Source organism: Oncorhynchus masou, chromosome 7 (assembly GCF_036934945.1).
Source record: "Oncorhynchus masou masou isolate Uvic2021 chromosome 7, UVic_Omas_1.1, whole genome shotgun sequence".
NCBI lineage: Eukaryota > Metazoa > Chordata > Actinopteri > Salmoniformes > Salmonidae > Oncorhynchus > Oncorhynchus masou.
Genome location: NC_088218.1, coordinates 25,284,500 through 25,302,761, shown reverse-complemented (window position 1 = coordinate 25,302,761; position 18,262 = coordinate 25,284,500). Strand labels below are relative to the sequence as shown.

The window sequence follows — 18,262 nt, the reverse complement described above, 5'->3', positions numbered from 1 at the left end:
TATCAGGACGGTCCGCAAGACAGTTTCACTGACAGTTTGGTCCCCCGGACGACTCGTAAGGGCGTCTTTACAGATTTGATCTCTCGCTCCCATGTTCCTCCAAAATGAGGAGCGCCTGGAGGGTTGAATTTGAATGAGATTTGTTGGTCCAACAGATGATCCTGGAGGCTGGCTTGCATGGGTTGGAAGACTTCCTCCAACCTGGCTTCTCCTGCCTTGAAGGTTGTGCCCCTGTCAGCCATGATCTCATAGGGTTTCCCCCGTCGGGGATAAATTGCCGTAGGGCCATGAGGAAGGCTTTAGTATCCAAACTCTCCAGTAGGTTCAGGTGGACGCATCTAGTTGTCAAACACTTGAATAGAATGTCCCAGCGCTTTTCCACTCGACAACCTAGCTTGATCGTCAAGGGGCCAAAGAAATCTACTCCTGTTGACCTGAAGGATGGTTTGAGGAGGCGCAAGTGAGCAGGGGGTAAATCTGCCATTTTTGGCACAGTGACTCCGGCCCGCCATCTCTGACATTCCACGCAGGCGTATTGGTGCTTACGAATGGCTCCTCGTCCTCCAAGTATCCAGGACTTCTACGTCATCTCCCCATAGACTCTCTCTGGCCCTGGGTGGAGAAGCCTTTCATTATAGGGTGTCTGGAGTCAAGGATAATTGGGTGGATAGCATCGGGATCCAAGACTTCTGCTTGGCGCAGCCTCCCTCCGACTCTGAGGATTTGGTCATATTCTGGGGCAAGATAGAGAAGATGGCTGTCCTTAGCCACTTCCCTACCGGCTTTCAGAGCTTTTAGCTCCTCAGGGAAGCTAACTGCTTGTGTATGCTGGGGGAGTAGTGTCTCTGCCACGAGGGTGGTGGGTATGGAAGCCACCCCATCTGAGATCTGGTTTGTGGCGGCGATCAGATCCTGCAGTGTTTAGGATTCTGCTAGGTCAGGGAGAGCTGTTGTTGGTTCCGTAGAGATGCTGTAGCATTGGGCGGATTTCCTTAACTCATTCAGTTGGTTGCGGTGGGACCGCACGCCTGGGGGCTGCCGGACACTCGTTCTCTGGTTGGGACAAGAATGGTGGTCCCAAGCTCCAGCGATGGGGTTGAGCCAGTTCCTTAAGGGTTTTACCATGAGTAACGTCATCAGCAGGATTGTTTACGCTGTCAACATACCTCCAGTTCTGGACTTCTGTTAGGTCTTGGCTTTCTGCAATGCGAGTTCCGGCAAACACCTTATACCTGCAGGACTCCGACTTGAGCCAGATCTATACAGTGGTCGAATCACTCCAGTACACTACCCTTTGGATTGGCAAGGTGAGCTCGGCTCGCAAGGTAGAGGCCAACTGGGTCCGGAAAGGGCAGCACTGAGTTCCAGCCTAGGCATTGACAACTGCTTCTTGGGTGCGACCCTGGACCTGGACATGACAAAAGAGACATGGGTGTGGCCTGACTTATCCTCCACTCCTAGATAGGATACCGCCCCATAAGCTCGCTCCGAAGCGTCACAGAACACATGCAGTTCCAGGCATGATCCCAGTTGGTCAGCACAGGGTGGTACATAACATCTTGGCATTTGGACTTCAGAGAGGTCCAATAACTCTGCTTCCCAAAAGATCCATTGTTCCACTATGTCAGCCGGGTGGATTGGTTCATCCCAGGCCCTCTTGGTCTGCCACAGGTCCTGGACTAAGACTTTGGCCCGCGTTGTGTATGGCAGGATATACCCATGGGGATCGTATTGGCTGGCCAGGGTCCGATAGATGGTGCGCAGAGTGGGGATTTCGGTACTCAGGGCTGAGCGGTGCTTGTACCCCAGGGTATCCGGTATGCAGCTCCATCTCAGTCCTAGAGTGGGCACTTGTGGGTTATCACCAGACTTCGATAGCCATAGTTCACTGCTACTGGACCTGGCTGGTGGCGGGAGGTGCTGGATAACCTCCACTCTGTTACTCGCCCACTGTCGGACCTCAAATTCCCCTTTGGACAGGAGATTCTGTACTTCTGTACTATCAAGGAGTGCTATCGCGTTAGGAGTGGATTGGATGCTCTGTAAGCAGTTATCCACAAAGACATCATTTTCCATTGAATCCCATACTTCTGGGTCACTGTCTGGGGGCTCCCATTAGTGTCTCTGCAGAGTGTGGCACAGCAAGGACTGCAGGTGGTGCCAAATGGAAGTACTTGCCATTTATAGATTGTGGGCTCTGCGTCTCGTTCCATATTTCGCCATATGAACCAGAGCAGTGTGGTGTCGGAAGGCAGCAGATTAATCTGATGAAACATGGCTTTGATGTCTCTACTGATGGCTGTGGAGTGCTGCCGTAACCGGAAAAGGACACAGAGCAAGGAAGGACCTAAGGTTGGTCCGAGGAGTAGACAGTCATTCAGGCTTTGACCAGCAGCTTGGAATGAACAGTTGAAGACAAGTCGGTACTTCCCACCATGTTGCTGGATAACATGGTGAGGGAGATACCAGGATTCGCTGAGTGGGTTACCAGCTTCATGAGCTGTCACTTTGGTGACATAGCCTGCCTTCACAAGGTTATGAATCTCTTGGTTATGAACTTCAGCAAGCTCAGAATTCTTCACCAGGTGTCGCTCCCTTCCATGCAGTAGTGGGAGTACAGCCCGTGTTGTGGTTGCTGGAGGAGCATTGTTGGACACCCGTAGCTGTGGGTTTGCGTACATCTGAATGCCATCCATTTCAATGGTGCTGGTGTGCTTTTCCAGGAGGTCTAATGCATAGGAGTCATGTTTTGAGCGGGTTGGAGAAGGTGTCCTATAGTTTCCGGTTGGAGAAGGTGTCCATCTTCCAGAGCATCTCCACATTCCGAAGGAGGTCAGTGGCTGGACAGAGGGATGGAGCTGTACTGCTTTTGGTGACCGTACAGCTTGACTGTACAGCTTGGGTGGAGAGAAGTAGATGAGCTGGACCTTGCACAGCCCAACCCAAGGATGTATGGACAGCAACGGGCCCTCCTTCTGGTCCAGCTCGTAAAGGCTCAGTCGGGGTGACGAGATGTGGGTGGTCTGACCCAATCAGGATGAGTGGTGCAACCCTGGCCAGGTTAGGAAGTGGCAATCCTCGGAGATGAGGATATTGTTTCTGTAGATCACTTACCCGGCAGGAGTGCTCTACGAGATTCAAGCCATCTGCCGTGAAGGCATTGGTGATGCAATAGGCCACGTCCCTGTTTCCTGAAGGTGAAATGCTGAAGGTCACAGCAGAGCCCTTCACTTGGATAACATCATGTCACACCGTTCTGAGATGAAGGGTCTCGTGGGCCCCCTCCAAGTTCAGCTGACGAGTGGCCACCAGATAGAATGATTGTTCTTTCAGACCAATCATCTAGAACGGCGAATGTATCAATGCTCCTCCCTTCACTTTGCAGAGTGACCTTGACCATCTTCAACATGACCCGTGGAGACCGGTTCTGCTGTTCAAGGTGGAGCTCCTTTGCAGCTCCTACCATGAGCATACTCTGCTCCTTCTGTGCTTGGGGAATTACCTCATGTAACACTGTGAGATGGATTTCCTTACAGCAATTGGAGGGTTTCCTTAACTTCATGCGACGAGCAATCCCGGATCCGGGATCCTATTTATAGCCTCAAGCTCATTAGCATAACGCAACGTTAACTATTCATGAAAATTGCAACTGAAATGAAGTAAATATATTTGCTCTCAAGCTTAGACTTTTGTTAACAACACTGTCATCTCAGATTTTCAAAATATGCTTTTCAACCATAGCTCAACAAGCATTTGTGTAAGAGTATTGATAGCTAGCATAGCTATAAGCCTAGAATTCAGCCAGCAACATTTTCACAAAAACAAGAAAAGCATTCAAATAAAATAATTTACCTTTGAAGAACTTCAGATGTTTTCAATGAGGAGACTCTCAGTTAGATAGCAAATGTTCAGTTTTTCAAAAAATATTATTTGTGTAGGACAATCGCTCCGTTTTGTTTACGTTTGGCTACGAAAAAAACCTGTATCCAGTTATAGCCTCAAGCTCATTAGCATAACGTAACGTTAACTATTCATAAAAATCGCAAATTAAATGAAATAAATATGCTAGCTCTCAAGCTTAGCCTTTTCTTAACAACACTGTCATCTCAGATTTTCAAAATATGCTTTTCAACCATAGCAAAACAAGCATTTGTGTGAGAGTATTGATAGCTTGCATAGCATTTAGCGGGCAACATTTTCACAAAAACCAGAAAAGCATTCAAATAAAATCATTTACCTTTGAAGAACTTCGGATGTTTTCAATGAGGAGACTCTCAGTTCGATAGCAAATGTTCAGTTTTTCCTGAAAGATTCTTTGTGTAGGAGAAATCGCTCCGTTTTGTACATCACGTTTGGCTACCAAAAAAAAACGCAGATTCAGTCACCAAAACGCCAAACTTTTTTCCAAATTAACTCCATAATATCGACTGAAACATGTCAAACGTTGTTTAGAATCAATCCTCAAGGTGTTTTTCACATATCTCTTCATTGATATATCGTTCGTGGAAGTCTGCTTTCTCCTCTCAATCACATGGAAAAATACTTGCAGCTGAAGTTTACACACCAATTTCGACGCAGGACACCGGGCGGACACCTGGTAAATGTGGTCTCTTATGGTCAATCTTCCAATGATATGCCTACAAATACGTCACAATGCTGCAGACACCTTGGGGAAACGGCAGAAATTGTAGGCTCTCTCCTTGCGCATTCACAGCCATATAAGGAGACATTGGAAAACAGCGCTTCAAAAATTTTGCTCATTTCCTGTTTGAAGTTTCATCTTGTTTTTGCCTGTAGCATCAGTTCTGTGGCACTCACAGATAATATCTTTGCAGTTTTGGAAACGTCAGAGTTTTTTCTTTCCAAAGCAGTCAATTATATGCATAGTCGAGCATCTTTTCGTGACAAAATATCTTGTTTAAAACGGGAACGTTTTTTTATCCAAAAATGAAATACTGCCCCTAGAGTTCCAAGAGGTTAATGTGCAGGTCTCCACCTTATGACTACAGGCACACTTGTAGCATCGCTCGCCTGAAGTGATCCAGGCCTTCAATTGAGGTTGAGTGTGCTTTTTTACCCTGGGGTATGAGCCAAGGAAGTACCCCTTGCTATTGCAATAGAGGCAGTAAGGCAGGAATTTAATGTTCTTGCTCTTGAGAGAGGTATTCTTCCCAGGTTCCTCCCCGGTTTCACTATTTAAGTACATGGTAGTGGGATTTGGCCTTTTCTGTCCCTCCTGGCGTTCAAACCCCTTCCTTCCCCCGGAGGCTATGACTGAGATGGTGGCCTGGTGAGCGATGTTCTTTGCTCTTGCCTTCACCTGAAACCATGCGGCCAGGTCTCTGTGAGCATAGGTGCTTCTCGAGCTCTCTTTCAGGATGCCCTTGTTCAAACAATGTTTGATGAAACTGTCTCTGAGGTAGGCTGGAAGCTTGCTAAGAAGCCTGTCCACGTGGGAGCCACATTTCAGCTTGTTCCCGTCTTCTCCTTCAACGGATTGGAGCATCGAGGTCAGGGATTGGTCAGCGAGGGAGAACTCTTGGAAGGCAGCATGGTCTCCCATTTTAATTGGAGACGTGTTCAGGATGTTGTTTAGTTCATTCTGGACTAGCTGGCGTGGCTCACCATATCCCGCTTTCAGGGCCTGAAGAGCGGCAGTGTATGGTGTTGCGGAGTGCATAAAGGATTGGGCCAGCTTATACGCACTGGGAAACCGCAAGTGATCCATCAGTACTTGGTACTTTTAACGTTCTGACCGATGACTGTGAATACCCAGTAGGCTCTCCAATGCCATTTCCAAAAGCACAAATCCACTCTCCTTTCCGCTCTCAAAGTATGGCAGTTTGGGTCTGGCAATTCCGTAGGCTGAGGCTACTAGCAGTTTCATAATGTTGGCTCCCTCTTCTGGTTGTGTGAAGGATAAACCCGAGACTGCTGAAGAGCTCACTGTGGCCTCATTGGGCCACAGTGAGGGCGTTGGCAGAGCGGCCTGTCTCCCATGCTCCGTATTGGCTGTTGACCTCGGAGCCTCCGGAGATTGTATGCCATGCTGTACCAGAGGAGTAGATTGGGAAAGAAAGGCAGACAGGCCAGGTCCATGTGTAGGGCTGGTCAGGTCAACTCCCTGTTCGTTCCTCTCCAGGAAGGATGAGACCATCCGTGCCTCCTCCAAATCCCTTCTTGATGACGGTGCCATCGCTGTTGTGCCAGGTCCTTGGCAATGAATTCCCATTCCTGTAGAGCTCTACGGGCCTGCACATCCAATAGGTGACATCGTTTGTCAGCCTGTCGTTCCTCCTCAATCTGACGCTCAATTTCCTCCAACGCTAGTAGTTTCATCCTCTCTCGTAGGACAGCAGTCTGTGAATCGCTGAGGGCTTATGAATGGCGGCTGCCATGGCCACTTCCAAAGGGTTATCCACTGGTCAAACTCTCACTCCGTCTTGGGTGCCTCTGAGATTTCCCTTTAGTTAAGGGGTGAGCAGAGCCTGCCTCAGGAAGCTGGTCGACCTGTGCGGTGGGAGTTACCTCCTCCACGGGTTCTTCCTGTAGACCACTTTCACGTCCCAAAGCAGTTTCCGGTCCTTGGCTCGGAGGGGATGGTTGATGGCTGAAACGTACAGTTGATCCATCGCCACTTTGAGCATTGGTGGGCTTGCCCTTTGATGTGGGAAACTCGACCACATAATCCTTAATCTTAGAACTACCCCTCCCGGGAGAATTGTCATAAGCAAACGCTGAATAGCATACCGCAACAGTCAAAAAATATTACTAGAAAATATACATATTCATGAAATCACAAGTGAAATATAGCGAAACACAGCTTAGCCTTTTGTTAATCACCCTGTCGTCTCATATTTTGAAATTATGCTTTACAGCGAAAGCAATACAAGCGATTGTGTAAGTTTATCGATAGCCTAGCTTAGCATTATTTCCACTTAGCATCAGGAAGCTTGGTCACGAAAATCAGAAAAGCAATCAAATGAACCGTTTACCTTTGATCTTCGGATGTTTCCACTCACGAGGCTCCCAGTTAGACAGCAAATGTTCCTTTTGTTCCATAAAGATATTTTTTATATCCAAATACTTCCGTTAGTGTGGTGCGTTATGCCCAGGAATCCACCAGAAATAGCGCAGACAACGCAGACAAAAATTCCAAATGATATCCATAATATTGACAGAAACATGGCAAACGTTTTTTTTATAATCAATCCTCAAGGTGTTTTTCAAATATCTATTCGATAATATATCAACCGGGACAGTTGGCTTTTCACTTATACCGGGAGGAATACTGGCTGCCTCTCTCTTTTGCGCATGAATCACTCTGAGAGCCCCCACCTGACCACTTACGTAATGTGATCGTTCACGCTCATTCTTCAAAATAAAGGCCTGAAACTACGTCTAAAGGCTGTAGACACATTAGGGAAGCCATAGAAAAAGGAATCTGGTTGATATCCCTTTCAATGTTCAATAGGGATGCATAGGAACGCAGATGTTTCAAAATAAGAGTCACTTCCTGATTGGATTTTTCTCAGGCTTTCGCCTCCAATATCAGTTCTGTTATACTCACAGACAATCTTTTTACAGTTTTGGAAACTTTAGAGTGTTTTCTATCCTAAGCTGTCAATTATATGCATATTCTAGCATCTGGTCCTGAGAAATAGGCCGTTTACTTTGGGAACATTATTTTTCCAAAAATAAAAATTGTGTCCCCTAGCTTCAAGAGGATTTATTAAGATAACCAGGTGCTTGTCTGGTTCTTCTGGAAAACAGATCCCTGTCCTTGGTAGTGAGTAAGGCAGGAGGCAACTCAGGCTTGTTCCTTCTCACCGTCCCCACCATGGTCATTTTTTGGGGGAGCAGCTCCTGACCAAGAGCATATGAGGTGAAGAACTTGTTAAATGTTATGTTGTGCCCCTGGAGACATGCAGTAATTTCCAGGACCCCACGCTTCCCCTGGTTCCTTTCGGGAACACCGTCAGCAGGTTTCCTATAGTAAGCCTGCATGTTCCAGGTATAACTTGTCCTGGCTTCACATGCTGCCCATATCTTTACTCCATATTTAGTTTGCTTGGCGTGTACTGTTTGAATGGGCAGCGTCCCCTAAAAGCGACCAGACACTCATCCACTGTGATGTCTGGACTTGGGTTATAAATAATTGGCAGGCACTCCACCCACTTGTGCCAAACCTCTCTGATAGCTGCCAGCTTGTCTTGTTGACGGCGGCCTGGTCTTGTATCACGGTTGTTGAAGCGAATCACCTGTGACAACACGTGAAATGTCTGGATTGACATAGTGGCATGAAAAATTGCCCGACCAGACTCTGCATCCCATAAACTGGTGGTAGATTTGTTTCTGGATCTGTACACACCAGCCAAAATCAAGAGGCCCACGTATGCTTGGACGTTTGTCCGGTCTACCTCCTTCCAGTTGTCTTTGTAAACGCGTCTCCCTCTCCAAGATGGTCATGTTTATCACTATAGTTTCGATTGACTCTGTCAGGAACCGTTCGAAGCAGGATTTTATGTCATCAACCCTGGATATGGTGTTTCTCGTTGGCCCTGGGATCTACCTGATAACATTTTCAGCCGACATCTGACCTTCCCTCTCAGGTGGGGATGAAGACCAGGACAAATTCCCATTCTTTGACCGGAATGTAACAACAACCTCAACAGGGCCCTCTTCCTCATCACTGGATTGTTCCACATCGGTTGCTTCTTGGTCTGGATCATATTCTGTGTTGTCTTCAGCTTCTGACACTTCCTCCTCTAACGCATCTTCACTGTCAGTTTCCTGGCCTCTCTCCTCCTCACCAGTGTCATGATCAAATATATGATCAAGATCCTCACATGCAGTATATCGTTTGATCATTGTGCTGTCACAGAATGAATTATGTGCAAGGACTCAAAAATGCTTTGTACACCAGAGCTGCGAGAAAAGTTCTATATATTATTGAAACAATGTTGCGATTGTTTGTGAGAATGGAAATTGATGACAATCAGATTAATCAGATTGACAATCAGATTAAATGAACTACATTTTTCAGAGAAAACTTGTAAATCGGTCCAATTCGACCGGAACACAACAGGAGGGTTTTAAGAGGTTTTACTCAAGAGTACAGCCATGTACTCTCAATGAGAGGCAAAGCAGGAGAGATGCAATGCACGTTTACAAGGAAACAAGACATTACAATGCACTGGGAATAGCTCACCACCCTAATGTTAGTTTAGGTAATTGTGGTGTGTTTTAAAAAATAAAATACAAATATTCAAGTTTTACTAAATGTACATCAATGTAAGTACAAAGATTTTACCATACCCCTCCCTCCCTCCACACAACACATAAACCCAAGCCCCCTAGTCCGTTCCCTACCTCTCCGCCCTACCTCAGTCCACCCACCTCGATTCCCTCCCTCCCAACCACCCACCCCCAACCCCGTCCTAGCCACCCACCCTGATCACCCCATATAGCCAATCCCCACATCCTCCCTCAGTTCGGTCCTGGAAAACAAAAATTCTACAGAGATATCACAACAAATAAACAAGCAAAGATACAGGGGGAAAAATATACAAACAACTCAATACAGATTCAAAATACAAAAACAGAAAGAAAGAAATGATCAGGAAACAAACTTGCTTGGACTGGATAGCATTATATTGATGACTGTACCTATTATGTAATGACTACTGGTAACACCTACTGGGAAACATTAAAGCATCTCATCAGAGGTAAGCCTTTGCAATCTATTAAAGTATGATATAAATGGTTGCCATTTTTTTACAAATGTATCATCGAAACCCCAAAGAGAATACTTATTTTTCTCAAGCTTTAGCAAGAACATTACATCGTTGAGCCATTGAGAAGTAGAGGGGGGCTGAGCAGACTTCCACTGGAGAAGAATTCTACGTCGGGCTAATAAGGATGTACAAGCAACAATATGGGCATGTTTGGGATCCAAGGAGAACAAGTCTTCTGGAATATCAAAAATAGCTTTCAAGGGACATGGCTGCAGGTTCATTTCAAGCACCTCAGATAAAGTTTTAAAAATAGAGTCCCAGTAATTTTGTAGTTTAGAACATTGAATGAACATGTGACTAAGGTGACATGACATCTATCGCATTCATCATTTACATTTGGATATATTTTAGACAATCTGGATTGTACTCTATGTAAAACCTTGAATTGTGTGCAACCACCAATACTCTATCAATCCCCTCATCCCACCACTCGTGTAAATTCAATACCCATTTCCCATTCCCACGCAGATTTAGTTTTGTTGTTGGAGTGTTTGTCCAATGACAAAATACACAGATCTGACAAATTACTGCTTTCTGTTGAGGTAATAGAGTCAATATGCCATCCCAGGGTTGGCAAGGGGGTGAAGCAGGGAAGCCAGAAAGTTGTGAGGAGACACAATGCCTAATTTGAAGGTAACGGAAAAAGTGAGATGGAGGCAAAGAGTATTTAGAGGCAAGGTTGGGAAAACTAGAAATAAATAATTTTACATATGTCTTGGAAGGACTTTATGCTTTCTCTCAATGGACAAGGAACGGTATTATCTATTAGGGAAGCGGGGAATAAGTGATTCTAATCAATAGGTCCCATAGTAGATGCAGAGGAGAATTTAAAATGCTGTTGAAACTGGTACCAAATCTTAAGTGTGGTAAGCACGACAGGATTGCAAGTATAGCGAGAGGCGGATGTTGGGAGAGAAGAGCAGAGTAAAGCAGGAAGAGAAGCAAAAAAACAAGAATGTGGCACAATGGGGTATCTGGAGCATGTAACCAGAATGGCAATTTCTGAAAGTTGGCTGCCCAGTAATAGTATAAAAAGTTGAGTAGTGCCAGCCCTCCACTAAACATCACTGAAATAAAGATCTACCGACTCTGGGTACCTTTCCTCCCCAGATAAATGTGGTAACAGTCTGATTGGTTGACTTAAAAAAAAACACTTTGGTCAAATCAATGGGATAGATTGAAATTGATAAAGGAATTTGGGTAAACTGTTCATTTTTACAGCAGTAATCCTTCCTATAAGTGATAGTGGTAAGCTACCCCATCTCTGAAAATGTGTTTTCATTTGTGCAAGAAGGGGAGAAAAGTTTTCAGAAAAAAAGAGCATGTAATGAACGAGTTACATTTACTCCAAGGTATTTGAAACCAGACTAAGCTGAAAGGGAAAGTCTGTCTGCTGGAGCTATAGTGCTTCTGGATTGACCGTGAAGCACTCACTTTTCTGGAGATTCAGCTTGTAACCAGAGAAGGAGCCAAAGTTCTCCAAAATAGAAAGGATAGAAGGAGGTTACAGGGTTATTTGCATAGAGTAACAAATCGTCTGCATATAATGATAACCTCCGTTCAACTCCTTCCCGTGTTACACCTTGGAAAAAGGAGGATGAAGGTAAATCTACTGAAAAGGGCTTAATGGCGACAACAAAAAATAAAGGGGACCGTGGGCAGCCTTGGCGGGTCCCACATTCCAGGGCAAAATAATCAGAACAGGTGTCATTGGTACAGCCTGGGGATATGTATGCAAGAGACAGATCCATGTGCTAAAGTTGTCTCCAAATCCACATTTTTTAAGAACAGAAAATAGGTTCTCCCATTCAATTCTGTCTAATGCCCTCTCTGCGTCTAGGGAGATTACGACCTGAGGGGAGTTGGAGAATTGTTTAGAATAAATTATGTTAAACAGCGTCCAGATGTTAAAAAATGAATATCTGTCCTTAATAATAAAGCCGGTTTCTTCCTGTGATATGAATCCTGGTAAGAGTACTTCCAGACGCCTCGCTATCACCTTCACCAGCACTTTTACATCCACATTAAGGAGGCTTAGGGGCCTAAATGAAGAACAGGAAGTGGGGTCTTTCCCCTTCTTAAGGAGAAGCGCTATTGAAGCCTTTGTTAGGGTAGTTGGCAACGAGCCACGTTAAAGTGATTCATCATACATAGATAAAGGTAAAGGGGCTAACTTGGTATAGAATTTCTTAAAGAACTCAGTTGGAAACCCATCAGGCCCCAGAGCCTTGCTGCTCTGCATTGACTTGATAGGCTGAATAACTTCTTCAAGGCTGAGAGGGGAATCAAGGTCATTTGTAGTTTCAGCCTCAACTGTGGGAGTCTCCAGTTCACCCAAATATGTAGTAATTTTGGCAGTATCTGATGGAAATGCAGATGTATACAGGGAGGAATAGAAAGACATGAAGGTGTCATTGATCCCCGTAGGGTCAGAAATCAAGCTATGAGAGGAATCTTTAATTTGGGGAATCAGACGAGTAGCAGCTCTGCGTTTTAATTGGTGTGCGTTCAGACGACCTGCCCTATCGCCATGTTCATACCAAGTGAATGCAATAGTAACCGTTCTGCGTCTGTAGTGGGCAAGAGGTTGAATTCAGATTGTAAGTTCAAGCGTTGCTTATATAGCTCTGGAGATGGCGTCAGGGCATATTGATGGTCTAAGTCAAGGATTGCTTAAGAGTTCTTCTAGTTTAGCTTCCCGAGTTTTGTTTAAATGAGAAGAGTAAAAAATAATACTCCTCTAAGATAGGCCTTAAGTGATTCCCATAAGAGAGACTGAGAGGTTGAGCTTGTCTAATTTGAAAATCAGAAAATGATCAATAGAAGTGGAGATAACGTTACAGAAGTCTGCGTCAGACAGGAGAAGAGAATTGAATCTCCAACAGAGAGGAGTATGAGTTTGTCCTGATAGGACTATGTCGAGGGCTTAAGGTCCATGGTCAGAAATTACAATGGGTACATTTTCAAGAGAGGTGACATTTGGAAATAACTTATGATCAATAAAGAAATAGTCAATATGAGAAAAATAATGGTGTACATGTGAAAAGAAAAACTACTCATCAAAGTTGGGAGCATATACATTCACCAGTACTACAGGTGTGTGCCAAATGGTGCCAGTTATGATTAAATATCTCCCATTACTGTCTGACATATCATTAATAGTAGTGTCAGGACTCGGTTTCGAACCTGGGTCTCCGGAGTGAGAAACAGTCACTTAACCAACTGAGCCACGAATAGACAGCAGAACCCAGAAGATGAGGCAGACACAGCAGTACTTAAGACGGTGAATTTAATAAAGAAAAAAATCCTAAAATACAAAAATGGCAAATCCAAAAGGTGGAAGGTAAAACACAAAAGAACTCAAAAGAAACTCACCAAAAATAAACAAAAACAAAAAAACAGAATACCACAAGAACGTCACCCGGAATCGACAAGAGCACACAGAACACTAGGGCAGGGTGCTAACATACAAACACAGAGCACAGAACAGAGGGAAACTAAGGGTTTAAATACACTCAGGGGAAACGAGACACAGGTGCAAATAATAATGGGGAACAAGGGAAAAACATAAGGACAAAAAGCACAATGGGGGCATCTAGTGACCAACAACTGGAACAACCCTGGCCAAATCCTGACAAGTAGAGAAATGTATTATTTTACTTACCAAAAGTGCAACCCCTCTGGCTTGAGAGTTAAAGTCTGAGTGGAACACCCTGACTAAACTTGGAGTTTTGTAGCCTTGAGTGATCTTTAATGTGTAAATGGGTCTATACGACATCTGATTTTAGCTTTTTCAAATGGGAGAAGACCCTAGACCTCTTAGTATTCCAAGATGAAAACGTTATCGGATTAGGTCTACCTATTCCCATATTACTATTATTAGCGTTGTTAGCCATCGAAAATATTGAAATGAAAAAGGTGTGAAAACAGACCAAGCATTTGCAAAGATAACAGAGAAAACTGAATAAAAAAAGCAAATACAAAATAAAATAATAATAATACAAAGATAGGACCAAAAAAGTTCACTCCCCCTCCCCTCCCACCAAAACCCAAAGCCTCCTTCCCCAGCGAATGGAGACAGCAGGATGAAGTTTGCGCAGCTTCAGTGCATATAAACAGAAAACCTTCCTATCCTAACGCGGAGAGGCCCCATAGCACCAGTAGTGAAATACATTCAAAAAGTAATTCACTAAATGGTAAAGTAAAACAGATCAACCCAAACAAAGACCCCATAACACTGAAACAGAACTGCCCTGACTCCGGGAGTCTTCAAATCAGTGCAACACGTACAATGTGTCCCACAGTATGCTACCTTGTTACAAAAAAAGAAAAATGAGCCAAGTTTCTTTACATTTACATTTACTCTACGAATGATCAATAGGGCGTAATGAAGTGATGAAAAGTCATTCAGTAGGTATCTAGACAAAGGAAAGCTCTGCTGTTTGGCAGTGGTAGCTGTAATTTCCAAGACCAGAATCGTACGGAGGTTCTGAAGATCGGTGGGAAGTGTGACCGCATCAGGCTCTGTAACAGTTGGACTGGAGTCGGCGCCATTACCATTCACGTTTGCCACCGCGGTTGAAATGTTAGTTACAGGTCTTCTCCTCCTCATGTCATGTGCCTTCAGAATCATAAAGATAACATACAAACTCACCAATCAAATATGATATGTAAAAAAGTGGAATGCAAAGTACAAATTTGGCAAAATGAACTAATCCATAGGAACCACATCCACAAGCCTCTTCTCCATTTACATGCTAAACCAGAAGCCTTAGTTGTGGTGTGTTGGCGTTCTATCCAATATAAACAAAAATGTGGACTAGTTTAGATTTACAGATTATGTTCTGGAAAAAGTTACGCTTAAGTGAAAATATAGTGAAAAGTCAAGGAACGCTAGGCATTATTTCCCTTTCTTATTCCTGATAATGTAGTTTGACTGTGAAACAGGCCATTAAACAAGACACCTGACAGTGTGTGAACCTCCCCTGCGCTCCGCTACCATGGCACTGTGGTAAATTTACAGCCACATAACTCACACAGTGAATCCTCAAGGTGATTCCACCACTGTCGTGCTCCACTAACCAGAGACCAGACACAGGACCAGACACAGGTGTTTGCTCTGGGAATCAGTAAACAAGATATAGAGCTGTCGGGTCTGCCTGGGGTTGACGGGGCTGCTGTGGGGCTGAGGTCTGGGACGCTGGCCCGCTGGCCCGCTGAGGTGATCCATCTCACCACCAGGAGGGGGTGACTATGATCTACTGTACCTTTACAACAACACTGAGCAAAAGTTCCCCAGTCTCCACAAGCACCCATACAATTCCTCACAGCAGTGGAGCCCTTACCCACATCCATGTCCATCCATGTGGGGGACCATCGCCATCTCTGTGGGGAGTACAGGCGATGGGAATTGGGGGACAGCCATATTACTCAAACACCACCAGAACTGCCATATTGCTTTTCACAGAAGGAAAAGTTGTTATGAGTTCTGGTCAACTCCCTAGTGCTCCTGGTGAGGCATCATGGGAGAATGAAGAGGCTGTTTGTAATCAGTGGGAGATGGGATAGAGCTGACCTGGACATGTTTCAGTACCGAAAAGAGTGTGTTTAAAAGCTAGACTTGCATCAAAGTGAATGCATGTAAGTTAAAGTGAAGTTCACTGACTAATTGATGTATTAATGCTGTGTGTGATGGCTCTAGCGATCTCGCCTGCTTGACACAAATAGATATAACTCTGCTTCACACTCCTAAGGTTAGCCGCTGACAGGTTTATGAGGAAATAAATGCTTTTGAATGATATTTTGGCTATTGAAGTCATTGCAATTTGTGGCAGTGGCGCATGTTGCGCAAGAATATAAATCACTGAAATTTTTCCACCAATCAATAAATACAAAATAGGTGTAGAGAGATGCTGACAGAAGTGCAGGAAGCCTGTGTGTCCCAAATGGCACCCTATTCCCTATATAGTGCACTACTTTTGACCAGGGCTCTGGTCTAAAGTAGTGCCATACATTATATAGGGAATAGGGTACAGGCCATTTGGGACGTAGCCTTGGACAGCTCTCTGACTGATGAATGTGATTAAGAGCAGTTATTGCTGTTGGAGGAAGTGATGAATTTCATACAATGGACCTTACATTTCTACTTAACTGTTTTCCTGTTGACAGCAACCTTGAGGTGGCATCTAATTTGGGGAAATGTATCAAAATAAGCAGCTTTTAAACAGCAATTAACTTTCTGAAATCGCTGTGAAATAAATCATCCACACCAAATGATAAACAGCTCATTTATTTTAAAAGGTTTTCTATGTCCTCTTTTGGGGCGTTCAAATCTTTCACACCTTTTCCCCTTCTGCTGATAGTAAGAAATTACTTCTAGAAACTTCAAGTCTGAAGCCCAGAGACATTAGTGATGTATTAACATGACATTACACCTGTCATTGCCATTTCCACGGCAATGTCAACCACCTATACACAACAAAAGGGTATATTTTCATGTTTTTTTTTACTTTGTCTTCCAGAACTCCAGCCAAAATGTCAAGAGCTGTTGTGTCAGTATGGCTGTGTCAAAATGAGAAACGTGACGTTCTGCTTCTGTGCTGATGGCTTCGAGGTGGAACAGGATGGTCGAGCCTGCAGAGGTAAGGGCCGACAGCCAACAAGGCTATTCATCTATATCAAAAGGATGGGTGGTGGATATTGACAAACTGATGACACAAAAAGAATGGTAGCTCTTTTATGTTTGACAATACAGTAAGTCATATTTGGATCATTTTGGAATCGCTGCAAAATGGACACACATATATTGTACACTTTATGTGTGAAGGTGACACTTTTTGGGGCGGCATTAAACCAGGTTTATGTACCGGAAAGTATTCAGACTCCTTCCCTTTTTCCACATTTTGTTACGTTACAGCATTATTATATCATCAATCTACAGACAATACCTGTCACGCTCGTCGTAATGATTGGAGCAATTCTCGGCAGGCGTAGAGTTCCACATATTTTTATAAATCGAAACTCATCAAACAAAAAACAATAAAGCACAAACGAAACATGAAGCTACTGGTGTGCACAAAGGCAACTTACTGTAGACAAGATCCCACAACTAACAATGGGGGAAATGGCTACCTAAATATGATCCCCAATCAGAGACAACGAAAAACAGCTGCCTCTGATTGGGAACCATATCAGGCCACCATAGAATATAATATAATTCACCTAAATGACCCACCCTAGTCACTATCACGCACCAACCAACATAGAGAATAAACAGCTTTCTATGTTCAGGGTGTGACAATACCGCATAATGACAAAGCGAAAACAGGTTTTAGAAATTAAAAAAACGAAATAACTTATTTACAAAAGTATTTATACCCTTTGTTATGAGACTCGAAATTGAGCTCAGGTGCATCCTGTTCCATTGATCATCCTTGAGATGTTTCTACAACTATATTTGAGTCCACCTGTGGTAAATTAAATTGATTGGACATGATTTGGAAAGGCACACACCTGTCAACACTGTCAACTGCACTGTCAACTGCAATTGACAGTGCATGTCAGAGCAAAAACCAAGCCATGAGGTCAAAGGAATTGTCCGTAGAGCTCCGAGACAGGATTGTGTCGAGGTACAGATCTGGGGAATGGTACAAAAACACTTCTACATAATTGAAGGTCCCCAAGAACACAGTGGCATTCTTAAATGGAAAAGGTTTGGAACCACCAAGACTCTTCCTCTTCCATTTCTAAAATCCTGTTTTTGCTTTGTCATTATGGGGTATTGTGTGTAGATTGATGAGGGAAAAACCATGTTATCCCTTTTAGAATAAGGCTGTAAAGTAGCAAAATGTGGAAAAAGGGGTCTGAATACTTTCCGAATGCACTGTATTTAGGTCATTTTTGAACTGCACTTCGTTTCTAACAACTTCTTGTCCTCACTGTAGATCACGACGACTGCGCAGTATATGATACATGTAGCCAGACCTGTACGAACACCTTTGGATCATATAGATGTAGCTGTACAGATGGATACATCCTACAACCCAACAGAAGGTCCTGTAAAGCCAAGACCGGTAAGATGAGTTATGTTTCATGGCTTTAGTATGCAGCATGTCTCTGATGGAGACGTTTTACCTCTAGAATGTGTTGTTTCATGAAGTAAACCAAGGGGTTTACATCTAATCAATATGAATTGAACTTTATATTGAAGACTCATCTGGTGAACATTTATAGCCGACCTGTAACACGACCTGAGCTATTTCATGTCTACTCGTCTTTGCTGTTCTGTGTTACTTTGCCCCTTAGGGCCACAACGTAATGTGATGATTCAATCAGGTAACTTTACAATTGTTGCAGATAGTACAAGAGGGATGTTAAAGAGACACTTCAGGATTTTGGTAATGAAGCCCTTTATCTTCTTCCCCAGAGTCAGGTGAACTCGTGGATGCCATTTTTATAGAGGTGCG

At 44.0% G+C, this 18,262-nt stretch overlaps 1 pseudogene; it reads left to right on the top strand.

Annotated features, from left to right (window-relative positions):
- LOC135543581 (low-density lipoprotein receptor-related protein 1B-like) overlaps window positions 1–18,262 on the top strand; it is a 212,328-nt pseudogene that overhangs the window by 67,600 nt on the left and 126,466 nt on the right.